Raw genomic sequence first — 13,968 nt, forward strand, 5'->3', positions numbered from 1 at the left:
AGCAACAAGGCTTCCAGGGATTTCCTGAAAACAGTGGATCTGATACTGCTTGTGTTTTTCATCAGTGACCACCCCCAAGTGGACCCTCGCAGTAGTCCCTTCAATTAATTACCTCAGCTTGCCATCTGAGCAATTGAGGAGGATGTGCCAGGCCTAGGTTAAACTTTAAAACATGCTTGACCATTCTATTTCCTGATCCTTTCAGAGCAGCTTTCTACATTTTGGTTTATGGGGCCCTCAAATATAGCTGGAAATTGAGTTAGAGGTATAAGAATGCCTTAAAATATGCCAGCTTATGAGGCCATCAATTAGGTTGGTTGGCTCCAGAGTTAGCCTGCCAGGAATAGATACTATAGATGTTACTCTCACACTGTAAAACACTGTGAAATCAGATTACTTTTAAATGATGTATCACAAAGTCATGGAAAAAAGCAGTTGTGAGTATGGAATCCCAGGTCTTATATCCCAGCTTGTTTTCACTCTGCCTGTAAAATGGGAGATAATATCCTCCAGCCTGTCCGCCTCACATGTTGGTTAAAAAGATTAAGCAAAATAATAGTTTGTAATTTATAATTCTATACAAAGCAAAGATCTTATTATTTATAAAAGGAAGAGACATGAAAGAACTTGCTTCCCTCCTCTCTCTACCATGTGGGAGTATAACAAGAAGGCATCCTTCTACAAATCAAGAAGAGGGCCTTCACCAGGAACCAAATTGGCTGGCACCTTGATCTTGGTCTTCTCAAATTTCTGTTGTTTAAGCCACCCAGTCTATATTTTTGATACAGCACTCCAAACTAAGACACGTGCTGATACTCTATCTTGTAAAGCAAAGTTGTTCTGTTCCCCCAAGACTTTGCTCAATTCTTGTCTGACTTGCCCTGTGGACAACCATCTTCGTAGTAAATGGAGTCTACCAAATTTTAAGACTTATATAAAACTACAGTAATCAAGAGAATGTGATGTAGGCAAATATTTTGATTATAAATTATTAGAATAGAATGGATTGTCCAGAAATAAACACACACACACGGTCTAATCATTTTCAACAAAAGCACTAAATTAATTCAATGGGGAAGAGAAAGTCCTTTAAATAAATGGTGGTACCAAATTGGGTATCTGTATAAAACAAAGTGAATCTTGACCCCTTACATCATTCCTAAAAAACTTAATTCAAGATAGGTCATATACTTATTTATAAAAGCTTCAAATAATAAAACTTCTAGAAGAAAACATGGCGACTTCACAAATGTGGAGTTGCAGTGCATTAAACTATAAAAGAAAAATACTGGTAAGTTAGATGTCTCAAATAAAAATTTTCTGCTCTTCAAAAGATACCATTAAGAAAATAGATGAGAAATAGGAGGAAAGTATTAGTTACATATATCTGACAAATCGTTTTTCAGAATATGTAAACAACTCCTGAAAATCAACAATAAAACAACAATCCAAAAAAATGGGTAAAAGACTTGAACAACACTTCATAAATGATGTACAGATGGTCAATAACTGAAAGGTGCTGAACATCATTCATTACCAAAAAAAACACAAATTGAAATCCATAATGAGCTGCCACCTCACACCCCCTAGAACAGTTAAAATAAAAAATACTGCTTTACTAAATGTTGGCAAGGATGTGAAGCAACAGGAAGCATCATACACTGCTGGTAAAGTTAAACATACTTATACCCTATAACCAACAATTCCACTCCTAGCTAAGAAAAATGAAAGCATATGTTAATAAAATGCCTTTTAAAGAATGCTTATAGCAGCCTTATTCATAATAACTAAAAGCTGCCAACAACCTGAATATCTATCAACAGGAGCACTAATAAGCAAATTGCGGTATATTTACACAATGAAATACTACTATATAGTAGGCTGTTCTTACGTTGCTATAAAGAAATACCTGAAGCTGGGTAATTTATAAAGAAAAGAGGTTTAATTGGCTCATAGTTCTACAGGCTGTACAAGCATTGCACCAACATCTGCTGGGGTTCTGTGAGGGCTTCAAGAAGCTTATAATTATGGCTTACAAGAAGGTTTAGGGGAGCAACCACATCACATGATGAGAGTAGCAGCAAGAGTTGGGATTGGAGAGGTGCAACACACTTTTAAACAACAGCTCTCACATGAATTCAGACCAAAACTCACTTATCACCAAGGGGATGGTGCTAAACCATTCATGAGGGATATGCCCCCATGATCCGACACTTCCAACACCAGACCCCACCTCCAACACTGGGGATTACATTTCAACATGAGATTTGGAGAGGACAAACATGCAAACTATATCAACTACTCAGCCAAAAAAAAAAAAAAAAAAAAAAAGAACAAACTACTAAAATATGCAACAACATGGATGAATCTCAATCTCTCTCTCGCTATATATATATATATATATATTCATTCAAATATGTGGGTGTGTATATATATGTATATACACATATATACATATATATACACACACACATGCATATTTGAATGAAAGAAGTCAGACAAAAAGGAATATATATTGTGTGATTCCATTTATATGAACACCAAGAACAGGCAACATTAACCTCTAGTCATATAAATTAGAAAGTAGTAGTCTCTGTGTGTGGGCTAGGGGAGGAGGGAGAGGCATGAGGGTAGTTTTGGTGAACTGACAAGCTACAGATACAAATAATACAAATAAACACTTTGGACTGACATAAATGTTCTAAATTTTGTTTTAGGTATCATTTTCATGAGTGTATATAATTATAAAATTGGCAAAAGTCATACTCTGAACATTTAATACATATGTACTTCATTGAATATAAATTATACAACCATTTAAAAGTGGCCTGTAATCCTCAGGAATTAAGTAGTCACTGAAGGCACACCTTTGTTGGGAATGGCAGGAATGAAGAATACAAAGACTGTGGGGTGATTTTTCTATTTATGACTGTACTAGGATGCTTAAAGAAAAATGTGATAAGCTCAGAGGCCCAGAGAACTTCTATGATTACCTTAAAACTTTATTAATTGCTGGGATGACACATCCAAATCAAGTATTAATGCTGTGAAGAGCTAAATTACAAGGTAAGTTGAATAAACAGACTCCTCAAGTCTCTTATATAAGAAATTAAGGCATTGATTGGGAAGGAGTTGGATCTTTAGAGTTGTGATAGAGAGGTTGGGTGAATTCAGATAGCTCTATTACCTTAATACACAGACACTACAGAGCTTTTTGCTTTCTGAAGAACTCCTCCCTTCCTGTCTATAGGGCTGGTCTTGTACTCCTTGAAAATTCTGAAGTAACTTAATCTGAGGAATTTACCTTGTGAATCAATTGAGAAGAACTGATTGTTCTAAAAACTCAACTGTTATCACTTCTTTATACCTCTAGACTACATCACCTAGTAGAAATATAATGTGAGCCACATATGTAATTTAAAATCTTCTACTAGCTACTTTTAAAATAGTGAAAAAGAAATAGTAATGGTTAAATTTTGGTAATATATTTTATTTAACTCAATGTATACAAAATATCATTTCTGGTGGCATTGGTGGTATAGTGGTGAGTATAGCTGCCTTCCAAAATATCATTTCAACATAATCAGTATGAAAATCAAGATATTTTATGTTCTTTTTCATATGCAAAATGTGTGTATTTTGCATTTACAACATGTCTCAATTCAGAATCATCACATTTCAAATGTTTGAAATAGCTATAGGTGGCCGGTGGCCGTTGTATTCTCCATATTGGACCAGGGTTTCTTAATGTCAGCACTGTTGACATTTTGTTGTGGAGGATGTCCTGTGCATTGCAGGATGTTTAACAGCATCTCTAGCCTCTACTCACTAGATGCCAGCAGGACACTTGCCCTTCCTCTTTGGCTGTGGCAAAAAAATGTCAAGAACCACTGGTCTAGATCTAAAGTTAGATCTCACAATCTTCCAGGGTATAATAAAAGATCTGACCTGGGAGAAGGCTTTCATACCAAAAAAGTGCAAGATTTTGCTTATTCATATTGGCAGAAGACTATAGAAAATGATAACGAATTCCAAGTGTGGCAGACCAGGGATGAAGGAATATTTTTGATGAGACCAAGATATTATTAATATGAATACATTTACCAGAGACCATAATTCACTGTGCTTGCTTTGAACATCTGGGAGTGGCTGTCAAGGTTTGCTCAGTTGGTTGATTGAAACTAAATAAAGTTGAGATGTTAGAAATCTCTTGATTTTAGAGGATTGAATTAAAAGACTTAGGGAAGGGGTAATGAAGAGAGGTTGATTAATGAGTGTAGACATACAGTTAGATAGAAGAAATAAGACCCAGTGTTTGACAGATAAGTAGGGTGACTATAGTTAACGATAATCTATTGTATATTTCAAAATAACTAGAAGAGAACAATTTGAATGTTCATAGCATAAAGATAAATATTTAAGGTGATGGATAGCCTGACTATCCTGATTTGATCTTTACACATTACACATTCATATAAATGTATCCAATTATCACATGTACCCTGAAAATATGTACATCTAGTATGTATCAATTTTTAAAGAAGACTTAGGGAACAGTACTGTATGAATGGATTTATCATATGTTACCCAGTCATCTCCTTTCAAAGGTGTTCTGAGAGGGCCAAAGGACCTTCTTTTTACTAAAGCATTGAGAAAATATAGGGAATGCCAGAATCCTTTAAAAGCTCTGTAGCTGCTATTCTATAAGCCTGGGGATAAAGATGCTGCCATTGCATGAAATCCCTAATTCCCTAATGGAAATAGTAAGATCCCAAAGTGATAGAGGCCAAGTGATACCACTGAGCCATCAGAGATGAGACATCTGTTGTTACCATGATACCAGCAGGGCGTATCATATTGTTTGACTAAGGGGGATCTTTAGGAGTTGATAATTAATCACTGCCCCTATAATTGAAATGGATAGTCTGATAAGATTCTACTTAATTTGTACAGCAAAAAATTTACCAGAACTAATCAAGAGACCTGAATGTCATAACCTTAAAGGAGATTTACAGCATCTTGACATTGGCTTTTTGACTCATGGTTATTATAATAGGAAGACAAAGTGGACGCCTTTGGAACTGCCCTTATCTACTAAAAGATTAAACCAAAGGCAGTACCATACTCCTAGGGGAATTCCAGTGATTAGTGGCACTATTAAAGAGTGCAGAGATGTAAAGGTGGTGACTCTCCATCACACTTTCATTTAACCTTCTGTTTGTCCTCTGCAAACAGAAGGTTATCTAAAATGTTGCTTTTTAATTTTGAAGTATTATTTGTATTCAAGTATCTTTATTCTATTTCATTGTCTGCTATTTTTACATTCTAGTCTCTATTTGTTGCCATGAAGGTAGAAATCACAATTTCTACCCAACACTGTAGTGTTGCATCCTACACACAAATGTACTTTAGTGAGCACATATGTTCATGTATCATCTATGGCTTTTCTTGGTATGACAATGGCAGAGTTAAATAGTATCACAGAGACCATGTGACCTGCAAAACCTATTAATAAAATACTATCTGGCTGTATGAGCCCATTTTCATACTGCTATAAAGAATTGCCTGAGACTGGTAATTTATAAAGGAAAGGGGTTTAATTGACTCACAGTGTAGCGTCGCTGGGGAGGCCTCAGGAAACTTACAATCATGATGGAAGGTGAAGGGGAAGCAGGACACCTTCTTCGTTAAGGAGAAGTGCCCAGTGGAGGGGGAAGGGCCCCTTACAAAACCATCAGATCGCTTGAGAACTCACTAGCATGGGGGTAAACTGCCCCCATGATTCAATTACCTTCACCTGGTCTCTCTCGACACGTGGGGATTATGGGGATTACAATTCAAGATGGGATGTGGTTGCGGACTCAGAGCCTAACCATATCACTGGCCCTTTACTGAAAATGTATTAATTCTGTCTCCCGCTTTAAATTATGAAAGGGACAATTACAGTACTGATGGAAAAACATTGCTGGAGTGCTTTAGTGAAACGAATTACTTAGGTAGCAGCGTGCCACGGTTACGGCTTAGTTGACAGTTACTCTACTTGTGAACTTCATAGGTTGGTGTACGATTCTTAACATGAACATTAAGTAGAGGCATTGAATGAAGATATTTTTCCGATTAAAATCTTGCTTTGCTTCTTCAGGACTTTATAAACCAGACCAGCTGGCTGTAGCACAGATACGAAAGACTTTGAGACCTTGAAGGCACCTTGGAGAACATCCTCAGGCTTTCTCATTTAACAGGAAAAAACCTGAGGCCCAGGGAGGCATCTCAGCTAAAAATACTACTATACATTTAAAAGGAGGTTTTTTCTGGTCGCAGTTGCCTTCACGTTTTCAAATCTTCTCTTTAAAAAGCAAAAGCAGGGCACATCCAGGCCAAGCGCCAGAAAACTCGGAATTGGCTTTATTTCCTTTTTTTCTAGTTGGGCTCGGTTATGATTTTCGGTAACGTACACAAGTGCTGTCCTTTTCCATAAACAAACGCTTAAAAAAAAAGTTTACCCGAGAAACAAGGATAGACACGAAGCTGCCTTCCCTGCCCGGTTCCTCACCCTCGCCAATAGCTACAGGCGCTGCCCGCGTCCCTAACCCGGACCAATCGGCAGCCTGCTGCGGGCCTGACGGGAGGGGCGGGGCCGCCGTTGCCAGAGAAGCCACTAGCCGGTTACTAGCTGCGCTTTTGTTCCACTTCTGCGGGCACTCTTCCGCGGCGAGCAGGTCTAGGAATTCGCCTGCTTCCCACCTCGCGTCCCTTGCCTTCCTTCCTAGTCTACCCACTGTAGTGCCCCCTGCATCCCGCTCCCTCCTAGCCGACCCACAGTACAAGGATTGCCAGGGTTGCCATTGGAGCAGCCGTGGCGCATCTGACCCTTTTTTTTATAGCGCGGCGACGGCGGGCTGTCGTCACGACGACGTGCGGACGCAGCGGCGGGGGCGTAAGTACGCGTTTTGGGTTGGGGACGACTTTGTGGGGAGCCTAGCTGCAGCTGGGCGTTTACCGCGGGAGCCGTTAGAGGTCTGGAGGTGAGGGCAGTGGTGGGTCCCGGAAGTAAAAGGTCGTCGCGCCCACCCAGCCCCCTCCGCGCAAACCCTCCACCTCCCTCAGGCTGACTACCTGGCCTGGGAAAAGGGCGGCGAGACTCACTCTTAGGAAGCGTGTGGTCCCTGGGACGTCAGGGCAGATGTTAGCGTGAGGTGGGCTTGTCCAGAACGAAGTCCTGACCGGGCTGTTCCCGGATATGGTTGCGTTTCTTTCAGAAATAGTGACCTGTTAATCATTGGGCTGGCTTTTAAGCGCCCATCATGTGATATATCAAGATTGTAGGAAGCCCTGGGGGCTTCGTAAGTGAGGTATATTGCAGGAATCCTCAGGAAATAATTCCTTCTCCAGGATTCCTCTAGGTCCCAGCCCCTTTAGGCGACCCCTGTAGTGCGGGATTGACCTAGGGTCGTGGAGAGTGCTAAAGGCCGACTTGTGTTCAGTCCCAGCTCTGCCACTGAACCCGCTGTGTGGTCTTGTCTAGGTTACTGAACCTTCCTGGATTCCTTACTGATAACTGTAAAATGGAGACAATAATCATCACTTTGGGGTGGTTGTAATACGAGATTAAGTAAACGCAGGGCCATTAAGGTGGCACCGAATGTAGGTGGTTAGTGAGTGGTGGTGCTTGTTGTTTACTGAGAATAACCATACTGGGGCTGCTGTTGGGTATAAAATCTATTTCGAAGACAGTTTCCTCATCACGCAACGCATAGTACGGTTTCAAGTGTTTTTGAATGAATGAGGTTCTTGGAGTTTTAAGTGCAACTGAGTTATGGTTAAAGAAACAAACCGGGCCGGGAGCGGTGGCTCACGCCTGTAATCCCAGCACTTTGGGAGGCCGAGGTGGGCGGATCACGAGGTCAGGAGATCGAGACCATCCTGGCCAACAAGGTGAAATCCCCGTCTCTACTAAAACAAATACAAAAAATTAGCCGGGCTTGGTGGCGGGCGCCTGTAGTCCTAGCTACTCGGGAGGCTGAGGCAGGAGAATGGCGTGAACCCAGGAGGCGGAGCTTGCCGTGAGCCGAGATCGCGCCACTGCACTCCAGCCTGGGCGACAGAGCGAGACTTGTCTCAAAAATAAAATAAAATAAAAAATAAACAAACTGCAGAAAACCTGTCTGCTTTTGAAATTAGTTTGATATTCTGCTTATAGTAAGAATGTCATGATCATGTTTATGATCTGCTTTTTGCTTCTGTTTTTCATCTTCTTATTTCACAATGGATGTGTATTTATAGTGTAGTTTTTCTATCCCAAAAGTTACTTGTGACAAACTTTAGAACAATGGAATTTAGTGATCTGGTCGCGATCTGCTCTCTCTCTTTAGAATTGTAGTCTGTGCTTTTAGGTAGCTCACTCATTACTCATTTCCTTGTCCAGAACAGTTTTCATCTTTTGAATCTGAATTGAACTTATGAGTATTAAAACCTGACTGAATAAAGGCAAGTTTGTGTGTTACTTTTTGCTTTGTAGATTTTTATATTTATGTTTTAGTATCTCATGGCTTTTTTTTTTTTTTTTTTTTTTTTTGAGATGGGGTCTCGCTCTGTCGCAGTGGAGTGCAGTGCCGAGATCTCGGCTCACTGCAACCTCCGCTTCCCGGGTTCAAGTGATTCTCCTGCCTCAGCCTCTCGAGTAGCTGGGACTACAGGCGCCCACCACCACGCCTAGCTTATTTTTGTATTTTTAGTAGAGATGAGGTTTCACCATCTCATGGCTTTTAATTCAAAACTGAGTTCCACCAATTCTTTACTTGTAATCTTGGACAAGCTATTTAACCCTTCTAATATTTAATTTCCTTATTTATAGCTTTTTAATAGCAACCTTGTGAAGCTTTTGTGAGATGATGTTTATAAGGTCAGGCAGTGCTCTTCTCAGTAAATGGCAACAGCTGTCATGTTGAAGGAAAGGAATATGCTTTATGTTTATCTGGTACAGGATGGTGACTTTATTTGGGATTAGACAATATTCTGAACATCTTTGGCCCAGTCTTTTTCCAGGTAATTGGGCTCTATATGGACACTCAAAAGTGTCCGAGTTTAAACAATAAATAATTCAGTCGCCCTAACTTATATTTGAGAACCTAATCTATGCTCCCCACTGTGTTAGGTAATTTTTTAGGGCAGAGAGTGATGCGTATATTTGTTCTCACGGTTAATAGCAAGTTTAAAAGAGAACTAAAATATGAGCATTTATGGAGCAGTTAAATTCTAAACTGTATGATTCTGAAAATACTTTTGTTTAGAGTTCTTGGTGGGCTGGAGAAATCAGGGCAACACTTTGAGAAGGAAATGGGATGTTGGCTTTGAAGTACATGCCGTGTTTACAGACCAGTCACTCTTGCTGTCAACTCTTCTGCCTATATTATCCAGTCTGCAGCCCATCTTTTAAATATACATCCTTCTTTATTCATTAGAGAGAGGGATTACTAATTAGTTATCTAATCTAATCTCTCTGTATCAGAAAATTTTTTTTTCCATTTTGGTAGCTTTTACCCATAAGATTTATTTTCCAGCTTTTTGCCTGTTTCCAAGATTCCTATCCTTTTTTTTTTTCATACAATTACCTCTCTAGTAAAATTTTGACTAATGTCCAGAATAGTAGGGGGAAAAAAAAAGAGCATCCCTGTATCTACTTTGTGTTCCTTGCTGAATATTTCATGGTGACTTTTTTCAGTAGAAGCTGTGTTTGAAGCCAGTGGAAGTTAGTTTTCTAAGAATTTGTGTTTGGCAAACAAAATGTGCAGGTTTCATGTGCTATTCTCTTCAGAGAGATTGTTTTAAAATATGTATTCGTCTGAAGTTAGTTAATTTACTTAGTCTGATGTAGGTGTTAAGGAAGGTCATGGACCATGATTTTCCTTTTTCTCTGACCATGGCTAGCACCATAGTCCCTGAACAGTTATCCCCAAGTGCTTGCTGTTGGCCACAGTGGAACATAGTTTAGTGAATGTAGCTGTATCAGCATAGCCTACGAGCACTCCTGGAAAAAGCTTTAAGTACATGTCCTCTTGGCAGTAGACTGGCAAAATTGTCTCTCTATAGGAAATGTAAATCTTTAAACATTTTAAAATATTTTAAAATTGCTGATCTTTAAGGATTTTTAAATGGTTTTTAAAAATTTTTTATTTCCATAGGTTTTTGGGGAACAGGTGGTATTTGGTTACATGAGTGAGTTCTTGAGTGGTGATTTGTGAGATTTTGGTGCACCCATCCCTGAGCAGTGTACACTGAATCCAGTTGGTAGCCTTTTATCACTCACCCCCTTCCCACCCTTTCACCCTGAATCTCCAAAGTCCCCTGATTCATTCTTACGCCTTTGCATCCTCATAGCTTAGCTCCCACTTATGAGTGAGAACATATGATGTTTGGTTTTCTATTGCTGAGTTACTTCACTTAGAGTAATAGTCTCCAATTCCATCCATGTTGCTGCAAATGCCATTAATTTATTCCTTTTTATGGCTGAGTAGTATTTTATCATATATATTATATATATGTATATCACAGTTTTTTTACTCATTGTTTGATGGACATTGTGTGGCTATAAACATGCATGTGTGAGTATCTTTTCTATATAATGACTTCTTTTCCTCTGGGTAGATGGCTAGTAGTGGGATTGCTGGATCAAATGGTAGCTCTATTAGTTCTTTAAGGAATCTCCACACTGTTTTCCATAGCGGCTGTACTAGTTTACATTCCCACCAGCAGTGTAGAAGTGTTCTCTTTTCACTGCATCCATGCCTACATCTATTATTGCTTTTTGATTATGGCTGTGCTTGCGGGAGTAAGGTGGTATCACATTGTGGTTTTGATTTGCATTTCCCTGATCATTAGCGATGTTGAGCATTTTTTCATGTTTGTTGGCCATTTGTATATATTCTTTTGAGAATTGTCTATTCATGTCCTTAGCCCACTTTTTGATGGGATTTTTTTTTCTTGCTAATTTGAGTTCATTGTCGGTTTTGGATATTAGTCTTTTGTCAGATGTATAGATTGTGAAGATTTTCTCCCACTCTGTGGGTTGTCTGTTTACTCTGCTGACTATTCCTTTTGCCATGCCAAAGCTCTTTAGTTTAATTAAGTCCCAGCTATTTCTCTTTATTTTTATTGCATTTATTTTCTTGGGTTCTTGGTAATGAAATCTTTTCCTAAGCCAATATCTAGAAGGGTTTTTCTGATGTTATCTTCCAGAATTTTTATAGTTTCAGGTCTTAGATTTATATAGTTTCAGGTCTTAGATTTAAGTCTTTGATCCATCTTGTGTTGATTTTTGTGTAAGGTGAGAGATGAGGATCCAATTTCATTCTCCTACATGTGGCTTGCCAATTATCCCAGCACCATTTGTTGAATAGGGTGTCTTTTCCCCACTTTATGTTTTTTGCTTGCTTTGTCAAACATCAGTTGGCTGTAAGTATTTGGGTTTATATCTGGGTTCTCTATTCTGTTCCATTGGTCTATGTACCTATTTTTATACCAGTACCATGCTGTTTTGGTGACTGTGGCCTTATTGTATAGTTTGAAGTTGGGTAATGTGATGTCTTTTCACCTAGTCTTGCTTTGGCTCTGTGGGCTCTTTTTTGGTTCCAAGTGAATTTCAGGATTGTTTTTTCTAGTTCTGTGAAGAGTGATGATGATATTTTTATGCGAATTGCATTGAAATTGTAGATTGCTTTTGGCAGTATGGCCCTTTTCACAATATTGATTTGACCCATCCATGAGCATGGGATGTGTTTCCATTTGTTTGTGTCATCTATGATTTCTTTCAGCAGTGTTTTATAGTTTTCCTTGTAGAGGTCTTTCACCTCCTTGGTTAGGTATATTCCTAAGTATTTTATTTTATTTTGTTTTGTTTTTGCAGCTATTGTAAAAGTGGTTGAGTTCTTGATTTGATTATCAGCGTGGTCACTGTTGGTATATAGCAGTGCTACTGATTTGTGTACATTAATTTTGTATCTTGAAACTGCTGAATTTATCAGTTCTAGGAGCTTTTTGGAGGAGTCTTTAGGATTCTCTAGGTATAGAATCATACCATTAGCAAACAGCAACGGTTTGACTTCCTCTTTACCAATTTGGATGCCCTTTATTTCTTTCTCTTCTCTGATTGCTCTGGCTAGGACTTCCAGTACTATGTTGAATACAAATGATGAGAGTGGGCATCTTTGTCTTGTTTCAGTTCTCAGAGGGAATGCTTTCAACTTTTCCCCATTCAGTATTTTGTTGGCTATGGGTTTGTCATAGATGGCTTTTATTACATTGAGGTATGTCCCTTGTACGCCAATTTTGCTGGGGGTTTTAATCATAAAGGGATGCTGGATTTTGTCAGATGCTTTTTCTGCATCTATTGAGATGATCGTGTGATTTTTGTTTTTAATTCTGTTTATGTGGTGTGTCACATTTATTGACTTGTGGATGTTAAACCATTCCTGCCTGCCTGGTATGAAACCCACTTGATCATGGTGGATTATCTTTTTGATATGTTGTTGAATTCACTTAGCTAGTATTTTGTTAAGGTTTTTTTTTTTTTTTTTTTTTTTTTTTTGAGATAGAGTCTCACTCTGTTGCCAGGCTGGAGTGTATTGGCATGGTCTTGGCTCACTGCATCCTCCACCTCCCGAGTTCAAGCAATTCTCTGCCTCAGCCTCCCCAGTAGCTGAGATTACAGGCGCCCACCACGATGCCCAGCTAATTTTTGTATTTTTAGTAGAGACAGAGTTTCACCATCTTGGCTAGGCTGGTCTTGAACTCCTGACCTGGTGATCCACCCACCTCAGCCTCCCAAAGTGCTGGGATTACAGGCGTGAGCCACCACACCTGGCCTTTTAAGAATTCTTGCATCTATGTTCATCAGGGATATTGGTCTGTAGTTTTCTTTTTTGGTTATATCCTTTCCTGGTTTTGGCATTAGGGTGATATTGGTTTCATAGAATGATTATGGAGGATTCTCTCTTTCTGTGTCTTGTGGAGTAGTGTCAATAGGGTTGGTACCAATTGTTCTTTGAATGTCTGGTAGAATTCAGCTGTGGATCTATCTGGTCCTGGACTTTTTTTTTTGTTGGTAATTTTTAAAATACCATTGCAGTCTCACTGCTTGTTATTGGTCTGTTCAGGGTTTCTCATTCTTCCTGATTTAAGCTAGGAGGGTTGTATCCAGGAATTTATCCATCTCCTCTAGGATTTCTAGTTTATGTGTGTAAAGGTGTTCATAGTAGCGTGAGTGATCTTTTGTATTTCTGTGGTGTCAGTTGTAGTATCTCCCGTTTCATTTCTAATTGAGCTTATTTGAATCTTTTCTCTTCTTGATTAATCTTGCTAATGGTCTATCAATTTATCTTTTCAAAGGACCAGCTTTTTGTTTCATTTATCTTTTGTATTTTTTTTTCAGTTTCATTTTGTTCTGCTCTGATCTTGGTTATTTCCTGCCTTCTGTTGGGTTTGGGTTTGTTTTGTTCTTGTTTCTCTAGTTTCTTGAGATGTGACCTTACATTGTCTGTTCATGTTCTTTCAGACTTTTCAATGTAGGCATTTAAGGCTAGGAACCTTTTTCTTAGCACCACCTTTGCTGTATCCCAGAGGTTTTGATAGATAGTGTCACTCTTATCATTCAGTTTGAAGAATTTTTAAGTTATCTTTAAAATGATTTGATCATTAAACATTTAAACATGTATACAGAATACGTGTCTTTGTTTCACCCACCACTGACAAGTTGTACAAAAGTACATTTGTCAGTTAACAGTATATTCCACATTACTGAAAACATTTTATTGTGAAATGTCTGCTTTTCTATACAAAAATACATTTGGTCCAATAAAATGATTGCGTTTCTTATAAAGTAGGACTTTTTATGCTAAACAAAATTATTACATTTTTGTTCAGCACATATTTTTTATTACACAATTATCACAACACAAAAGCAGTGGAGTACCT

The 13,968-nt window shown here is 38.7% G+C and overlaps 1 protein-coding gene across 49 annotated transcripts in view; it reads left to right on the forward strand.

Moving 5' to 3' along the window:
- Positions 1–6,626: 6,626 nt before the first annotated feature.
- Positions 6,627–13,968, forward strand: part of ODF2L (outer dense fiber of sperm tails 2 like) — a 74,727-nt gene continuing 67,385 nt past the window's right edge. For 13 of the 49 annotated variants that reach the window (XR_010135536.1, XR_010135538.1, XR_010135537.1 and 10 more), the window contains exon 1: positions 6,812–6,937. The gene's annotated coding sequence lies outside the window, so the exon portion shown is untranslated. Of the gene's footprint in view, positions 7,026–13,968 lie in introns of all 49 variants that reach the window. The other 36 variants (XM_063711359.1, XM_063711369.1, XM_054531915.2 and 33 more) reach the window with 18 other exon arrangements.

This window comes from Pongo abelii, chromosome 1, assembly GCF_028885655.2.
Source record: "Pongo abelii isolate AG06213 chromosome 1, NHGRI_mPonAbe1-v2.0_pri, whole genome shotgun sequence".
Taxonomy (NCBI): Eukaryota; Metazoa; Chordata; class Mammalia; order Primates; family Hominidae; genus Pongo; species Pongo abelii.